The sequence below is a fragment of the Mchenga conophoros genome, linkage group LG19 (assembly GCF_057382185.1).
Source record: "Mchenga conophoros isolate Kocher_MC1m ecotype Shallow Benthic linkage group LG19, M_conophoros_male_GT1.1, whole genome shotgun sequence".
In the NCBI taxonomy this organism is placed as follows: Eukaryota; Metazoa; Chordata; class Actinopteri; order Cichliformes; family Cichlidae; genus Mchenga; species Mchenga conophoros.
The window spans coordinates 27196368-27210440 of record NC_140544.1 but is presented as its reverse complement, the minus strand read 5'-3'; positions in this window follow the sequence as shown (position 1 = coordinate 27210440).

The following is a 14073-nucleotide window of genomic DNA, read 5'->3' as shown; positions in this document are numbered from 1 at the left end:
CGGTATCACCCTTCAAGGACCTGCAGTTCAAAACAGCGCCCCTCCGACAGCCAAACCCATCTGTTCTCTGATTGGATTGTTACATTTGTGATTGACATGACATTGACCAATCAGATGAAGGGAAGAAAAATAGGGTCAAAAATCCGTACTTGTAATTTGTGTGTGTAAGTCCACACACAAATCTTTTTTACACATACAAATCTTTTTTACGCACACACAAATTCTTTTTACACATACAAATCTTTGTTACGTACACACAAATCTTTTTTACACATACAAATCTTTTTTACAAGTACAAAATATTTATGACCACATTTTGAGCCCATACTTGAAAACCAACGGGCAGTGTTTTGAATTTTTGTGACAGCCTCTGTATCAACCACACCGGGCATGCCATAAAGCATCTGTGTCCCAGTGGTGGAATTTGCTGGATAAACATCATTCCCTGGAAGTCGTACCTCCTCGTGTCATAAATCAATTACGTGACGTGATGCAAGCTTCGTTGGGGGCTACAGTTGAAGAATACAGGATCAGATGCCACTCACATCTTGTCCTTTATCAAAAATGGCTGTCAGACATAAGCGAAGGTAAATCACTCATCTGTCCATGTAATCATGCAAATGTGCATTATCTTTCATGTCCCGCACACCTCTTGTCACTCATTTATGCATGTTTTCTCCATACTTCATCGGCCACATCATGTTAGACAAATGCTGTTCAAAAATTTACAATGTCTTTTTTTTCTGTTTTTACAACAGGATATAAAAAGAATCGAGACACCGATATACTGTGACCGTTTTCTAACAATAACCTAAAAGTGAAAGCATAAAAGAAACTATCATCAAAGATCAGCCAGTGTGACAAAACAAGCCTCTGTGGCCTTCGGTTTCATATAAAATCTAGTCAGAGTGACAGAATTTTAAGAGGCAAAGTCACACTCAGTCCTTGGAATATGTTATGCTATGGTTTCAACAGAGAGTATGGTTATTGGTATGGATGTATGGGAGATGGAAGGAGCGGCTGAGCTTGTGAAAATCCCCAGTGACCAGAGGATGTCAACGGTTGATCAGGCTGCAGCTTGGTATGGTCCACGATGACTGATGAGTTGGCAGTGGACCTTGGAGGTTTGGGTGATAGCCTTTCGGTGTGTGATTCACGGGGAGCACCCTGTGCCCTGACATCCTCTTGCGCTGTGATTGAGTTCACAATCGTACGCCTTTCCACCCAAGTATATATGGCTCCCAAAGAAATAAATGGAAACTGCAATACAGTAGCTGTAGGAGTCATATACCCACTGCATTGATGAGATTATCTGTAGTAATATCGTTTAAAGTATATTTTATTCTGTGTTGTCTGCTTATAGTTATGCATAATTATGAATGCATCGTAACTGGGTAAGGCTGATTTTATCAACAGTGAGGTCTATGTTTCTTCTCCACCCTCAAGCTGGATTTAATTTTGAAAGAGACCTTCTGCTGTTAGAGCCCAAGCACAAAGTGGTGTGAAAGTTCTCTTTGATCTGCAAGATCACTAAATTCAATTTTTGAGGGGTCTGAGAACTCCAGCTAAAGTGTTAAAAGAAAATCATATTTCACTGGTAGTATAGATATAGCAAAAACGGCCTAATAGAGGCCTCTAAAAAGGAAATCAAGAATTTGGATTTTTGGCATTTGCAATCATTTTACTGTAACAGGCTCCTCCTTCTCCTTTACTGTAATTCGAATGGGATTTCAGAGTTATACTGTAAGAGAGATTTTTGTTCTTGTTGTTGTTTCTCGTGATTTTTAAGAGTCCAAGTATGGCACATGTATTTTTAACATTAAATTTTAAACATTAAAAAGGCAAAAGAAAGTGTCATGTTAAAAACAGAAATCATAAATAAATAAATAACCATAGAATAGAGTCCAGATCTGAGAAGATCTACATGGGTTTGATCATTACAGCTTATAAACAGTACCAGTGATAAACTAAAAGACAAATCATGCTAGCTATTAGGTGGATTTCTTAGTCAGCCATGCCCCTATGCTTTTAGTTACATCATCTTGAGCCAGTAATGGACAGATGCCCAAAGTGATATCAAGCTCTCAGCAAGACAAAGTGTAAAAATATATATTTAGTCATTACCAGGTCTTAAAATTAAGCAAATACAACCTCAGATGAAAGACACGTGTTGTATTACAACATTATTATTATGTACTTAACAAAATCTAAACCATTAAGAGAACTTATGAACAGTATTATTTCACATACTGCAAAAGCATTATGTGAAACTTGGCTTAGCTTTTGTTAAATGAATAAGGGAACAGTGCAATATGTCTGGATTTTAGTTTCTCTGGGTTTTTAGTTGATCTGAAGGTGCCTTTACTTAATTTAATGACCTGCTGGTTTACATTATATCCTGATGCACAAAACCAAAGCATGAGAGTGAAAGAGTGTACTTTCTTTTTACTGTGACTGAATAGCTCAGACAGCTCCTTTCTTAAATGAACATCAACTTTTACCTTTCAACAGTTTGTCCTTGTTTATCCTTTGAATCCTTTAAGCACTAGCAATAAACACTGATGTCAGTGATGTCAGCATCCTTGTAATCAATCTCATCATCTCCTCCTTCCACCACCTTCTCTCTGTCATGTTACCAATCAGTGAACTCCTTGAAACATTCAGGTCCCTCAAGTGCCTCAGCAGGCTGATTGTATCCTTCTTGCCAGACCTCTGGCAGAGCATTTGATATCATGTAAAAAGAGGATTTGCACAAATAAGTCTATAATCTCCAACAGCCCGTAATGGGTGACGTAACTGTTGCTGTTAGTGAATAACAAGGCAATATGGAGGTGAGTCATTCCTCAGTGAGGATAGGGTCTTAGCCAAAGACTTTAAGCAGATAAACCTGTTTGAGCTAATGAATTGGCAGATTTTGAGATGTCATCCGAGATTTCTCGCACTCATGCAAATGGCAGCAGGACATGCTGAGGAAGGGCACTCGAACGCATCAGCATAAAACCGTTAGTCAATAAAGGAATTAGAGAATATGCCATTTTTACAGCTCATATAATGTTAAATCTTGTTACAGTCCTCTAGCAACTTTATTACAAACATAAGAGGCATACAATAAAGACAGCTAACAGTCTTTGATGTAATAAAGAGCTCCAGCTTGCACGACTATCCGGTTGCTGTTACTAATATCAAAGCAACACTATCAGCACAGGAACATTTGTTTTTCACAACTGCGCCCTTATTAAGGGTGAAATTAACTGTGTTTAAAGTAAGTGAGAGCTGCAAGCTGAACTCCTCATAGTGCTAGAGCTGTGGACAGAGATAGGAATCAGTAAGAAAGGAACGAATGCTACGTCTGTCCAGGCCTCAGATGTTCAATGTGAGAGCCGCTCGTCTTATCAGGCCCCTGAAATGGCCCTCTAATTGGGGACATGTTTCGACCAAATGTGTATAAATTGGCTGTAATTGCTTTTGTATGCATGGAAATGCTAATTTTCCTCTATAATGGCTATCAAGAGAAACATGCAAACTAGTTTACTGGGTTCCTATATCACGAACGAGAGAACAATAAATAAATGCAGAACATGTGCACAAGTCCCAATCTAAAGCAAATGAAAATTTGAAATGGAACTACTATATCTCATCCTTGAGTGCTACTAAAGGCAAAAAGGCAAAACATACACAACTGTGGCCTCCCCATCCCATGTTTTCTCTCCAGTGAGGGAAATGTGGACACTAAATGTGGCATCGGAGCACTTTTGCGAGGCAGTGCACCCACTTGAGATGCTGACTGCTTGTGATAACTCCTGGGTTCAATGTCCCATAGGCAGAGCTTTGAAATAATCCATTCTCCATACAGATTTCTCCCACTGAAGCTGCTTTATCCCATTATCACAGGCATTATACAAATGTATACTGCTGTAATCCACACACTTAGAGCCAGATGCTTTTGGAAAAAGCTGTGTTGTTGATGACAAACAGCTCCTTCTACAGTATAACACAAACAAAGTCGCTCTGAAACGAGTCAATACATGCAGTGGAGATGCTCTACATTCACACAAAAAAAATGTTTGCAATATGTGTTTGTTTTTGTGTGGATGTGCAAGGAGCAAATGCACATTCGCAGCAAACTAATTTCTGAGGGAGATGTTGCATGTAGCAAACTTGGTCTCGGCCGTATGGGGGTGTTTAACATATCCAAGGTCTCCAGCAGAGACACACAGAGACACAAGCGGGTCATGGGGGATGCTGATAGCTCTGTGAACTCAGCAGGTGGTTGAGCGCAAGATGTGATAACTAGATGTTCTCGATGACAACGGTGGTGGAGCTGCTCTGTCCCTAATGTGCTGTATTTGCTTAATAACACAGCAGGCTGCAGAGGTCTGGGTGTGATGAGGAAGATCCCCACCACCACCACCAGTAAGAAACACAGAAGAATGCATGCAGACATCCCTGACATGCCCTTCAGGCCCTGTGACCCATGAAGAGCAAATAAAAAAGACAGAAAGAAATACAGAAAAAATGTCAGACAGAAAGAAAGAAAACATCATTGAGAAGAACAAAACATTATAATAAACATATTATATGTTCTTTTTTGCTCTATATTTGAAAATAAGCAGGTATCAGACAGTCTTTTTGTTCAGGCAGCATCTTGCAGATATTATTGTTAAGGTGCCAACTGATGGTTGAGATTTATGCTTCATTGACTTGCGCAGTGCTCGGGGAGACATCATCCACTGGCAGATGTGCCCGCTCACCATTCTCTGCCACCACTATAATTGACATCTGCATGTAACAGAATGGCAGCAGCACCAGTCTGTGCCATGTTTCTGGGAAATAAGGCGGAGAATAAGCAGAGCACATCCTGAGAGGTTTGCATCAAATGTCTGTCTAATGCCTGTGAGTGCTCCGGCATTAATGGAACATATTATGCTTCAAATTGTGGAATCATATACAGCAGCTGTTGATCCAATTTGGATGTGGTGCTACAGCTAAAACAAGTCCCCCCAGGGAAGAATGTCTACTTTGGGTCTATATGGCAAGATTTGGATCTCTTCAGCTGCCATTCAGGGTGCATTTCATGACTCTATGAAAAAAAATCCTCCATTATTTTAAAGAGGATAAAGACAAGCCTCTGCGGACAGAAATCCAGAACTAACTACAATGGAATGATCAATACAACAAAGCAATCTACAAAGACTTACTAGCCAACACAACCCAGTGATTAAATCCATGCAAGTGTAGAATGTTATTGGTAAAGTCACAAAGTTGGCCGATGTCTTAATATTTTTTGCTGGGTTTTTTCCCCTTTTTACAGTAAAGTGTATTTTACAGAGGATCAGATGTTCTTGTTTTTAAAAATATACACAGCAGAATTTCCACAAAGATATGATTTGTTTTTGTGCAGCTCCTAGTAACATAGTAATATATACTTTAAAAGCTGTTGCTGAAGATATAATGCTTTTTTTTTTTCAAATCTTGAGTTATTGCATACACACCGGACAAAATTAACTTCTACCTTCAACTGGGATTAAGTACAGCAACCATAACTAATCAGATTTCAACAACGGAGAGAAATCTTCGAGATTTACTGTGGGCTCCCCTCCATTTGGGGTTAATGAGTGTCTTCCACAGCCTCCTCATAGCTATTTCATACCTTGGGGATTTGAATAATTCCCATTGATAGTTTCAAAATCTCAAATGAGACAGGATTAATCAAAAGCGGAGAAAGTAAAGCTGATGAGGCTGAAGCGGTGCGCGAGGATGAGGAAGTCAAAATCATGAGGAAGGTGACTGGTTACACACAGTGGGCAACACATTCATAATGTTTTAATGGCTGCTGGGGGTCTGTGACTAAAACTGTATAAGTAGCTTCACACAAAAGCCTAATGATATTTAGAGCTCAAAGTATGCTTCCCCATTTTAATCAAAAGACGTTTCAGCATGCTGTCGCTGTCATTTTTAATAAAAAGTGAAGACAGCCCGTAGAATCGCACCTTTTTTTTCTCATGCACTAGTAAGTTTAGAATATGGGCTATTCATTATCATGCTCCTTAATTGGCAATTGGCTATTCTACTCATAGTTTCATCTTTTTATTTCTTTTTTTTTAAGGCAGAGGAAAAAAGGAGGTTAGGTTCCAGTCTGAGCTACAGCTTGAAAAAGAAACATGTTTTCTTTTTAAATAGAAAGAAAAGCTCAGGCAAATCAAACTGTTAGACTCGCTTTATAAATACATTAAAAAAAATGCACCGATATGACAAAAAGGTGCATTTGCAAGTATTTCACTTTAATCGCGCTAAGGCCTGGGCTGTTCACAGCAAAGACCTGGAGGACATCTTAGGTCAACTGGACTCCTCCTCCTGCTGTTTAGATGTCCTGCCAACAAGTTTTTTCAAAAAGGTCTCAAAGACTTTAGAGTCAGACCTGTTACAGATTGTCAACTTTTCTTTAATGTCAGGTATGTTTCCGGAACCACTTAAAAATGCTGTAATAAAACCTATACTGAAAAAGGACAATCTTGACAAGACACAAATGAACAACTACAGGCCGATCTCAAATCTCCCATTTTTAAGTAAGATCATTGAAAAAGCAGTTTCTCAACAGCTCAATTACTTCTTAAAACAGAATAACTGCTACGATGCCTTCCAGTCAGGTTTTAGACAGAACCACAGCACTGAAACCGCTCTGACAAAAGTGTTTAATGACATATGTCTGAACACAGACAGTGGAAAAATGTCAGTCTTAGTTTTACTAGATCTCAGTGCAGCATTTGATACAGATGACCACAACATATTACTCAAACGACTGGAGAACTGGGCAGGTCTTTCAGGAACTGTACTAAACTGGTTCAAAACAGGAAATACTTTGTATCAATAGGTAACTTCACATCTGAGCAGACAAGTATCACATGTGGAGTTCCCCAAGGTTCCATCTTGGGACCCCTTCTGTTTAACATTTACATGCTCCCACTGGCACAGATTATAAAGAGCAACAAAATAACAACATACTGTAAATAGGTTTTCATATAAGAGAGGCACATATACTAGCTGGAATGAGCTTACCATAAGCTGCTGATGATAAGCGTGATTGGTGATGGAGCTGAAGAATAATCTGCAGCCTTTGAGAACTTCTTTGACTTTTTATATGACCCTCAGTAATGGTCCATGCAATTGTTGACGCAGTCTGATCAACCAACAGATGACAGATATGTTAATCAAAAGCACAGATTATAAAGAGCAATAAAATAAACTACCACAGCTATGCAGATGACACACAAATATATATCACAATGTCACCAGGAGACCGAGGCCCTGTACAGGCTCTCGGTAAATGCATTGAGGAAATTAATGACTGGTTGTGCCACAATTTTCTCCAGCTAAACAAAAACAAAACTGAAGTAATAGTCTTTGGCGCCAAAGAAAAACGATTACAGGTCACCAGAGAACTTCAATCTATACATCTAAAAACCACAAACCAGGCGAGAAATTTGGGTGTAGTGATGGATGCAGACCTAAACTTAGAAAAACACATTAAGACAATAACAAAATCAGCTTACTATCACCTCAAGAATATTTCAAGGATAAAAGATCTGATGTCTCAACAGGACCTGGAAAAACTAGTCCATGCATTCATCTTTAGTAGGCTTGATTACTGTAACAGCATCTTTACAGGTCTACCTAAAAAATCATTCAGACAACTACAGCTCATTCAGAACTCTGCTGCTCGAGTCCTCACTAAGACCAAAAAAGTGGACCACATCAGTCCAGCTCTGAGGTCTTTACACTGGCTGCCTGTCCGTCAGAGGATAGACTTTAAAGTTCTGATGCTGGCCTATAAAGCTCTGAATGGTTTAGGACCAAAATACATCAGTGACCTCCTGACCCAGTATGAACCTTCCAGATCCCTCAGGTCATCTGGATCCGGTCTTTTATCAGTTCCCAGAGTCAGAACCAGAAACGGAGAAGCGGCATTCAGCTTTTATGCTCCTTATATCTGGAACAAACTCCCTGAAAGCCTCAGATCAGCTGAAACACTCAATTTATTTAAATCCAGGTTGAAGACTCACCTGTTCTCAGCTGCATTTGAATAAAGCACCAAATCCACACTTTTAAGCTTAAATTTCAAAACTAACATTTTAACTACTGATTTTATCTATTGTTCTGATTTTATCTGTTTTGATTTTATATCCTGTTTGTTTGTTTGTTTGTTTGTTTGTTTGTTTGTTTGCTTGCTTGCTTGCTTGCTTGCTTGCTTGCTTGCTTGCTTGTTTTAATCAATTTTAAATCATGCTTTTTATTTGTTTTTGTTTCTAATGTCTCTGTAAAGCACTTTGAATCACCTTGTTGTTGAATTGTGCTATACAAATAAACTTGCCTTGCCTTGCTTTGTTCAGAACAAACGCTGTCTGTATTCTCACTTCTATTCATTTGTCATAGACATGTCAATTTCTTTATTCTGCTGAAAAGCATGTAGAGCTCAAGCATTTGCAGGGTGGTAGCCCTATGTGATATGGGCAATGGTATTTAAGTGCCCTTGGATAAATCATTTATATCAATTCAGTTACTGATGAGGCATGAATACATATGGTGAATTTTGTTCAGACATGATTTATTTTAATTGTCACACTGGGACCCACTATTACACTGCTGCACAATGGGTCACTGCACTAGAAAATTAAAGCAGAAGCTCTAATTTGAAATCTATTTGTAAATTCTGGCTTGTGGAATAAAGATATGCTGAGTGCTTATAAATGCCATTCCCAACTGGAATGAACTTATTCCAAACTGGAAAAGAGTCACCTGGGTGCGTAACTCCATCCCAGGTGCACTCTGCTGCCACTGTGCTCAGTCTGAGGGAACTCAAATTAAGCTGTAGCAATGGCACACGTCTTACATGAATGAGCATGCATTTGTGGTGTCTGGGGTGCAGTGTGGGTTGTGAGGTCAGCACGTGTGTGGCCTGCCAGAGGCTACTTATGTTCGGGATTTCATGAGCTCCATTTCCATGGATCATTTAATAGTTTCACTCATCCACTTTGGGTGATATATACGTGCAAGCTGTAGCTAGCAGTTGCTGTTGGCAGTGATCCTTATAGAACCTGGGACTTAAGCAATTAAAGTTCCCAAACTACTGTGTAATCATATTACTTTGTGATGTTACACTTCTGTTGCAGTTAATATTAAGAAATAGCTACCATCTAATCTGCTTATTGTTTGTTGTTGACTCGCAACTACAACATAAAAAGTGGGGGAAAAAATGATGACAGACTTTCCAACTTTAGTTTGAGACTGCTCCCAGAAGATGCACTCCCGGGTTTCATAGCTACTGGCAGACAGGGCAAGACCCCACAACCTTGTCTGACAGGTTGAGTGCATGGAATAGCTTATAAAATTGCTCTTTCACATGGCCTTTACTCTGTTGTTGTCAGCAGTGTCTTCCCTACTTTGATGCTTTAAACAGTTTGGAATTGTAGTTCCAGACGAAAGATGTGCTAACTGTACCCAATTTAAAGCAGAAACAGAGGTCGCGATGGTGATGGTGTTCTGAAAAGTACAAGCATATGCATACACAAACATCCACTTATTAAAGGAGCATGAAATATGGATACGGGATATGGTTTGTAACTAAAAGACTAAATTAAGGTTTAATATTCAAGACTCTTTATTGTCATTATGCAAGCATAACGAAATTATAGAAACTCTCTCACACATGCTGCGTAACATTTAAAGGTGTAGTAAAAAAGAAAAAAGAATATTGTATTTATAAATAAATATAGATTAGTGTGTAATTATGTCTTACAACAATGATGCATTCTCATAAACATATAATTTATTTCTTAAAATGCAATTTTATCCCATCATATTTAAATATTTTCTGACTAATTTTTTTTATATATGTGGCTAGAGACCAGCCACGTGCATGAAAGACCAAAGGTGGAGGAGAAGTGAAGTCGTTAATGCGCTGTGGAGGGACATTTCAAGTCATGACAGCACCTTCAGGTTCAAGATATGAAGCATCACTCCCATATTTCACTGTCAGAAAAGGAATCCCCGTCACCAGAGAGACGAAATTGCGAGGAACAGAGACAACCCCTTAACAAAATGTCATCTTCTTCCTCCTCACCTCAAGCCTCATCTCCTGTACTGAAATCAGAGCACTAACACACAAAAACATGCATAAATATAATAATTTATTGCTGATTACAATTACTTATTGTTGGCAGAGCAGGCATGTTACCTTTCCATCTCTGGACACCCGACAAGCTGGCCAACGGAAGCGGCATCAAGAACACAAAGCTCCTTACCGAGTTCCACTCCAGATCTAGCACCCTGAGGTTGAACATTGAGTGGAAGGATGGAGGCCGAGTTCTACTGAGTGTCAGAAACACTACTGAGGATGAACAACAAAGATCCATAAGTACATCAGAAAGATGATCATATGCTTAGTGAATACCTCAGGCAGCAGAAACCCAAGAAAGATAAGGAGCAAGAAGTGAAACCAGCATGGAAAGACAGGCCCCTGCACAGCATGCGCCGCCAGCAGATAGAAAAGGTGGCTGATATCAAGTAAGTGGGAGTGAAAGACAGCACAGAGGCACTAATCACAGCAGCATAGGACAAGCCCTAAGCTTAAGAGGCATGAGTCTACTACACCAGATGAGATTCCAGGTGCTGACTGTGCAGAGGTGCCCCAGAGACTATCCAGCACATAACAGCAGGGTGCAAGATGCTAACAGGCAGGGAACACTTGGTTGGAACACCAAAGCCAAGTGGCTGGTATATCTGTGCCCAGTGTGGCCTGGAAGGCCCGAGGTCAAAATGGGAGACGATTCCCGGGGTGGTGGAGACTGACCGAGCTAAGATCCTGTGGGGCTTCCAGATACAGATGAACAAACTGGTGATAGCTAACCAACTGGACATGGTAGTGGTGAAGAAGCAGAAAAATGAGGCCATAGTGATAGATGCAGCCATGCCAAGTGATAGCAACATCAGGAAGAAGCTTTAGCAATACCAAGAGAAGGAACTAAAGAAAGTGTGGAAGGTGAAGGCAACATTGTTCCTTGTGGTAACAGAGCAGTGACCCCCAAGCTAGATTGGGCATACGAATATAGCATATTAGGACTAAAAATGAGAATAGACATTATAGACAGATGTCACATGATGAGCATTTCATGAACTCAATAATTTGTAGACATAAATGTCTTGTTACAATTGTTATTGCTGCAGTTGTCAGTGCTGTTGGATTCAGATTGGATTCTGGCATAAACATGGCTGGTGGTGTTTAAGAAACTTCCATTTCCAATAAGAATGGAAAATTATTCCTACAGTTTGCTTTCAGAAGCTCTGCACAGGCAATAAGGATTCTGGAGTTCATGTCCCCTGTAATGTCTCTTCCATTATTATTTATCAGTGTATCCATTTTCATCCGCTTATCCAATTCGGGGTCATGGTGTGGCTGGAGCCTATGCCAGCTGATAGGACGAGAGGCAGAATACACCCTGGACATATTGCCAATCTGTCACAGGGCTAACACAGAGAGACAGACAACCATTAATTATTGTATTCACACCTACAGCCAATTTAGAATCACCAGTTAACCTAACATGCATCTCTTTGGGCCTTCTTGCTGTGACACAGTTGTGCTAAACAATTATTATTTAATTTTGTTTTGTTTTTTTCAGTCACTGTTTAATGACCAATAAAATAACTGTTTCATTTGATCAGTCTACTGTCTAGTCAATTTTAAACAACAAGCATAGCTATTTTAAGCAACTAGTTTTGAGCTATGGCTATAACTGAGCAAATTCTCACCAATCCAGTGCCATATTCTATGTTTGCATCCACTATCATACTGCCATTGGGATCAAATCAGGTGAAGAAGTGCCCGACATAGATAGGATTTCTTGGAATGCTTGCATGCTGTTTAGTGTATCAGTAATACAGTACCATATATAAATAAACAAATGAACAATTCTGAATTAATAACAGCAGGCCTTCCTGTCAAATCATTTTCAGTCTAATCAAATTTTCCATTTTATTCTGAAAGCAAATTGAAGCAAGATGAGGCTTGTAGATTGAGTAGCTAAATGCTATAAAGGATACACATATAACAAACCCTCTGACACACCTAAAGCTCCAACAGAGCTACCTTTTTTAACATTCATAAAAACAATAACGAGACTTATTCAAAAGCATGTTTTATGTGCATAGTGAAAGGGTGATCATTTCCACACCACCTGCAAAGAGACTTTCCTTTATTCTGTGAGGACTTTGAATATCATTTTTATAATAGACCTATGCATCCTTTCTCTTCTAAAGCAAAAATCACTTGCTTCCGAATGTTTTTCTTTCCCCCTTTTTTTTGCGATAATGATCATGCATAAGCGGAGTGAGCAGTGAGTCTGAAATAATGAGATCCCATTTCCCTTTCATTCTACCCTTGCCTTCCAATAGTAAAGCCAAGTTTAAGTAGAGAGAGAGGATGATAGATTAGTTGAGAGGGTTTTCTGACAAGAGAGGGAGATAGAGCGAAAAAAGAAACCAAGGAACAGCAGCTGTTCCATCAAACTTGGATAAAAGTGTTGCGTAATGCGCCCTGCTTTTGAAATGATGTACTATATCTAGATCCCCTATTGATATCAACAACAAAGGAGGAAGTCCAAATGAGATCATGACAATTGAAAAAATTCCCTGGAATGTCATTCAAATCTAAAAATAAAAGACAAGGCAAATCAATTATCCGGTTTGTGGCCTATAAAACAAACTGTACGAGAGCACGTGGAGCTCGAGAAACACAGCAATAAAGTGAGCGTGTCAGGGCTTCTGAGGAGTAGTAGGGATGATGAACATGAGTATTTGCGTAATCTTTCAAATGTCATTTCATCATATGTGCTTTGTCCCCTCAGAAAGTCAAAACTCACCAAATAAAATGTCAGGATTTACGTATACAAACATGCCTACTGTGATGCTTAGGTTTCTCAATGTCAAACACTATCTTCTAATGAAACCTCTGCATTATCTGATTACATGAGTGCATGAAGGAGACATATCTGACTAAAAATGGATTTTTCCTCATATTTCATGATTCTTATTTTGTTAAAAACAACAACAAGTCTTTTAATAAGGCCTTTAACATTTGTTGTCATTAAACCAGTTACAGGTACGCATTGTGGGACATACTCTGTGCTTGCACTGCTGCCATGAATCTTTCTACAACTAGGCTTGAGATCCTACTGGATACATGTGAGGATGCAATTGTCCAACACGGTCAGACTGTGCGATATCTGGCCTTTAACTTGCTGGCTGCGAGTTTGTGTCAGTTGGAATTGCGCTTAAACACCGCAGCTAATACAGTAGTTACTACTTGAGTTTGCATGTTTGCTGCCTCCTGCATCTTCGATCCAAGCCGTTCCTTTACACTAAAACGTAGATCTTTCCAGTAGCGCAAACGTATCTGAAACCAGTTATTTCCACCTGCACGATGCATGTGAGAAAGTATAACTGAGAAAAAATAATTTCACATGCACTATTTTGTGTGAAAATGGGTCTGACTACATGCATTTCCATTAATAGTCTAAACAAAGACTGTTTTTTGCGTTATACTGGTACAGTCGCCTGTGTCTTCCGGAACTTAGCTTCCATCAGTCTCTTCCTCTTTTGTGCTCTCTTTCTCTCCCCCATCTGTGTGCAGGGTTTAAGTGAGAGTAACTAACCAGTGTCTTCCAGGAGCGGGTGTGGTCCAGAGAGGAACCAGACATGAGCATGTGCTTTCCGTCTCCGACTACTGGCAGTATTTAAACCCAGCACTCATCTTCACTTGCTGCCAGATTGTTAACCTACTACATGTGATTACTCAGGCTGACTGCCAGTTAGCTTTATATTGTACTTACCTGCAAGTCTTGTAATGATAGATTTGTATTTACCTGCTCATCTCCTCCTCCTAGAGAATCCTGTCTGGTGTGTCTGTTAGAATACCCTCCTGTGTTCCTACCTGACATACTTTCCCACACACTTTCTATAAACAAACTGGCTTCAGAGATTTGGTAATTAACAGCTGAAGCTACATCAAGGCAGGAGGAT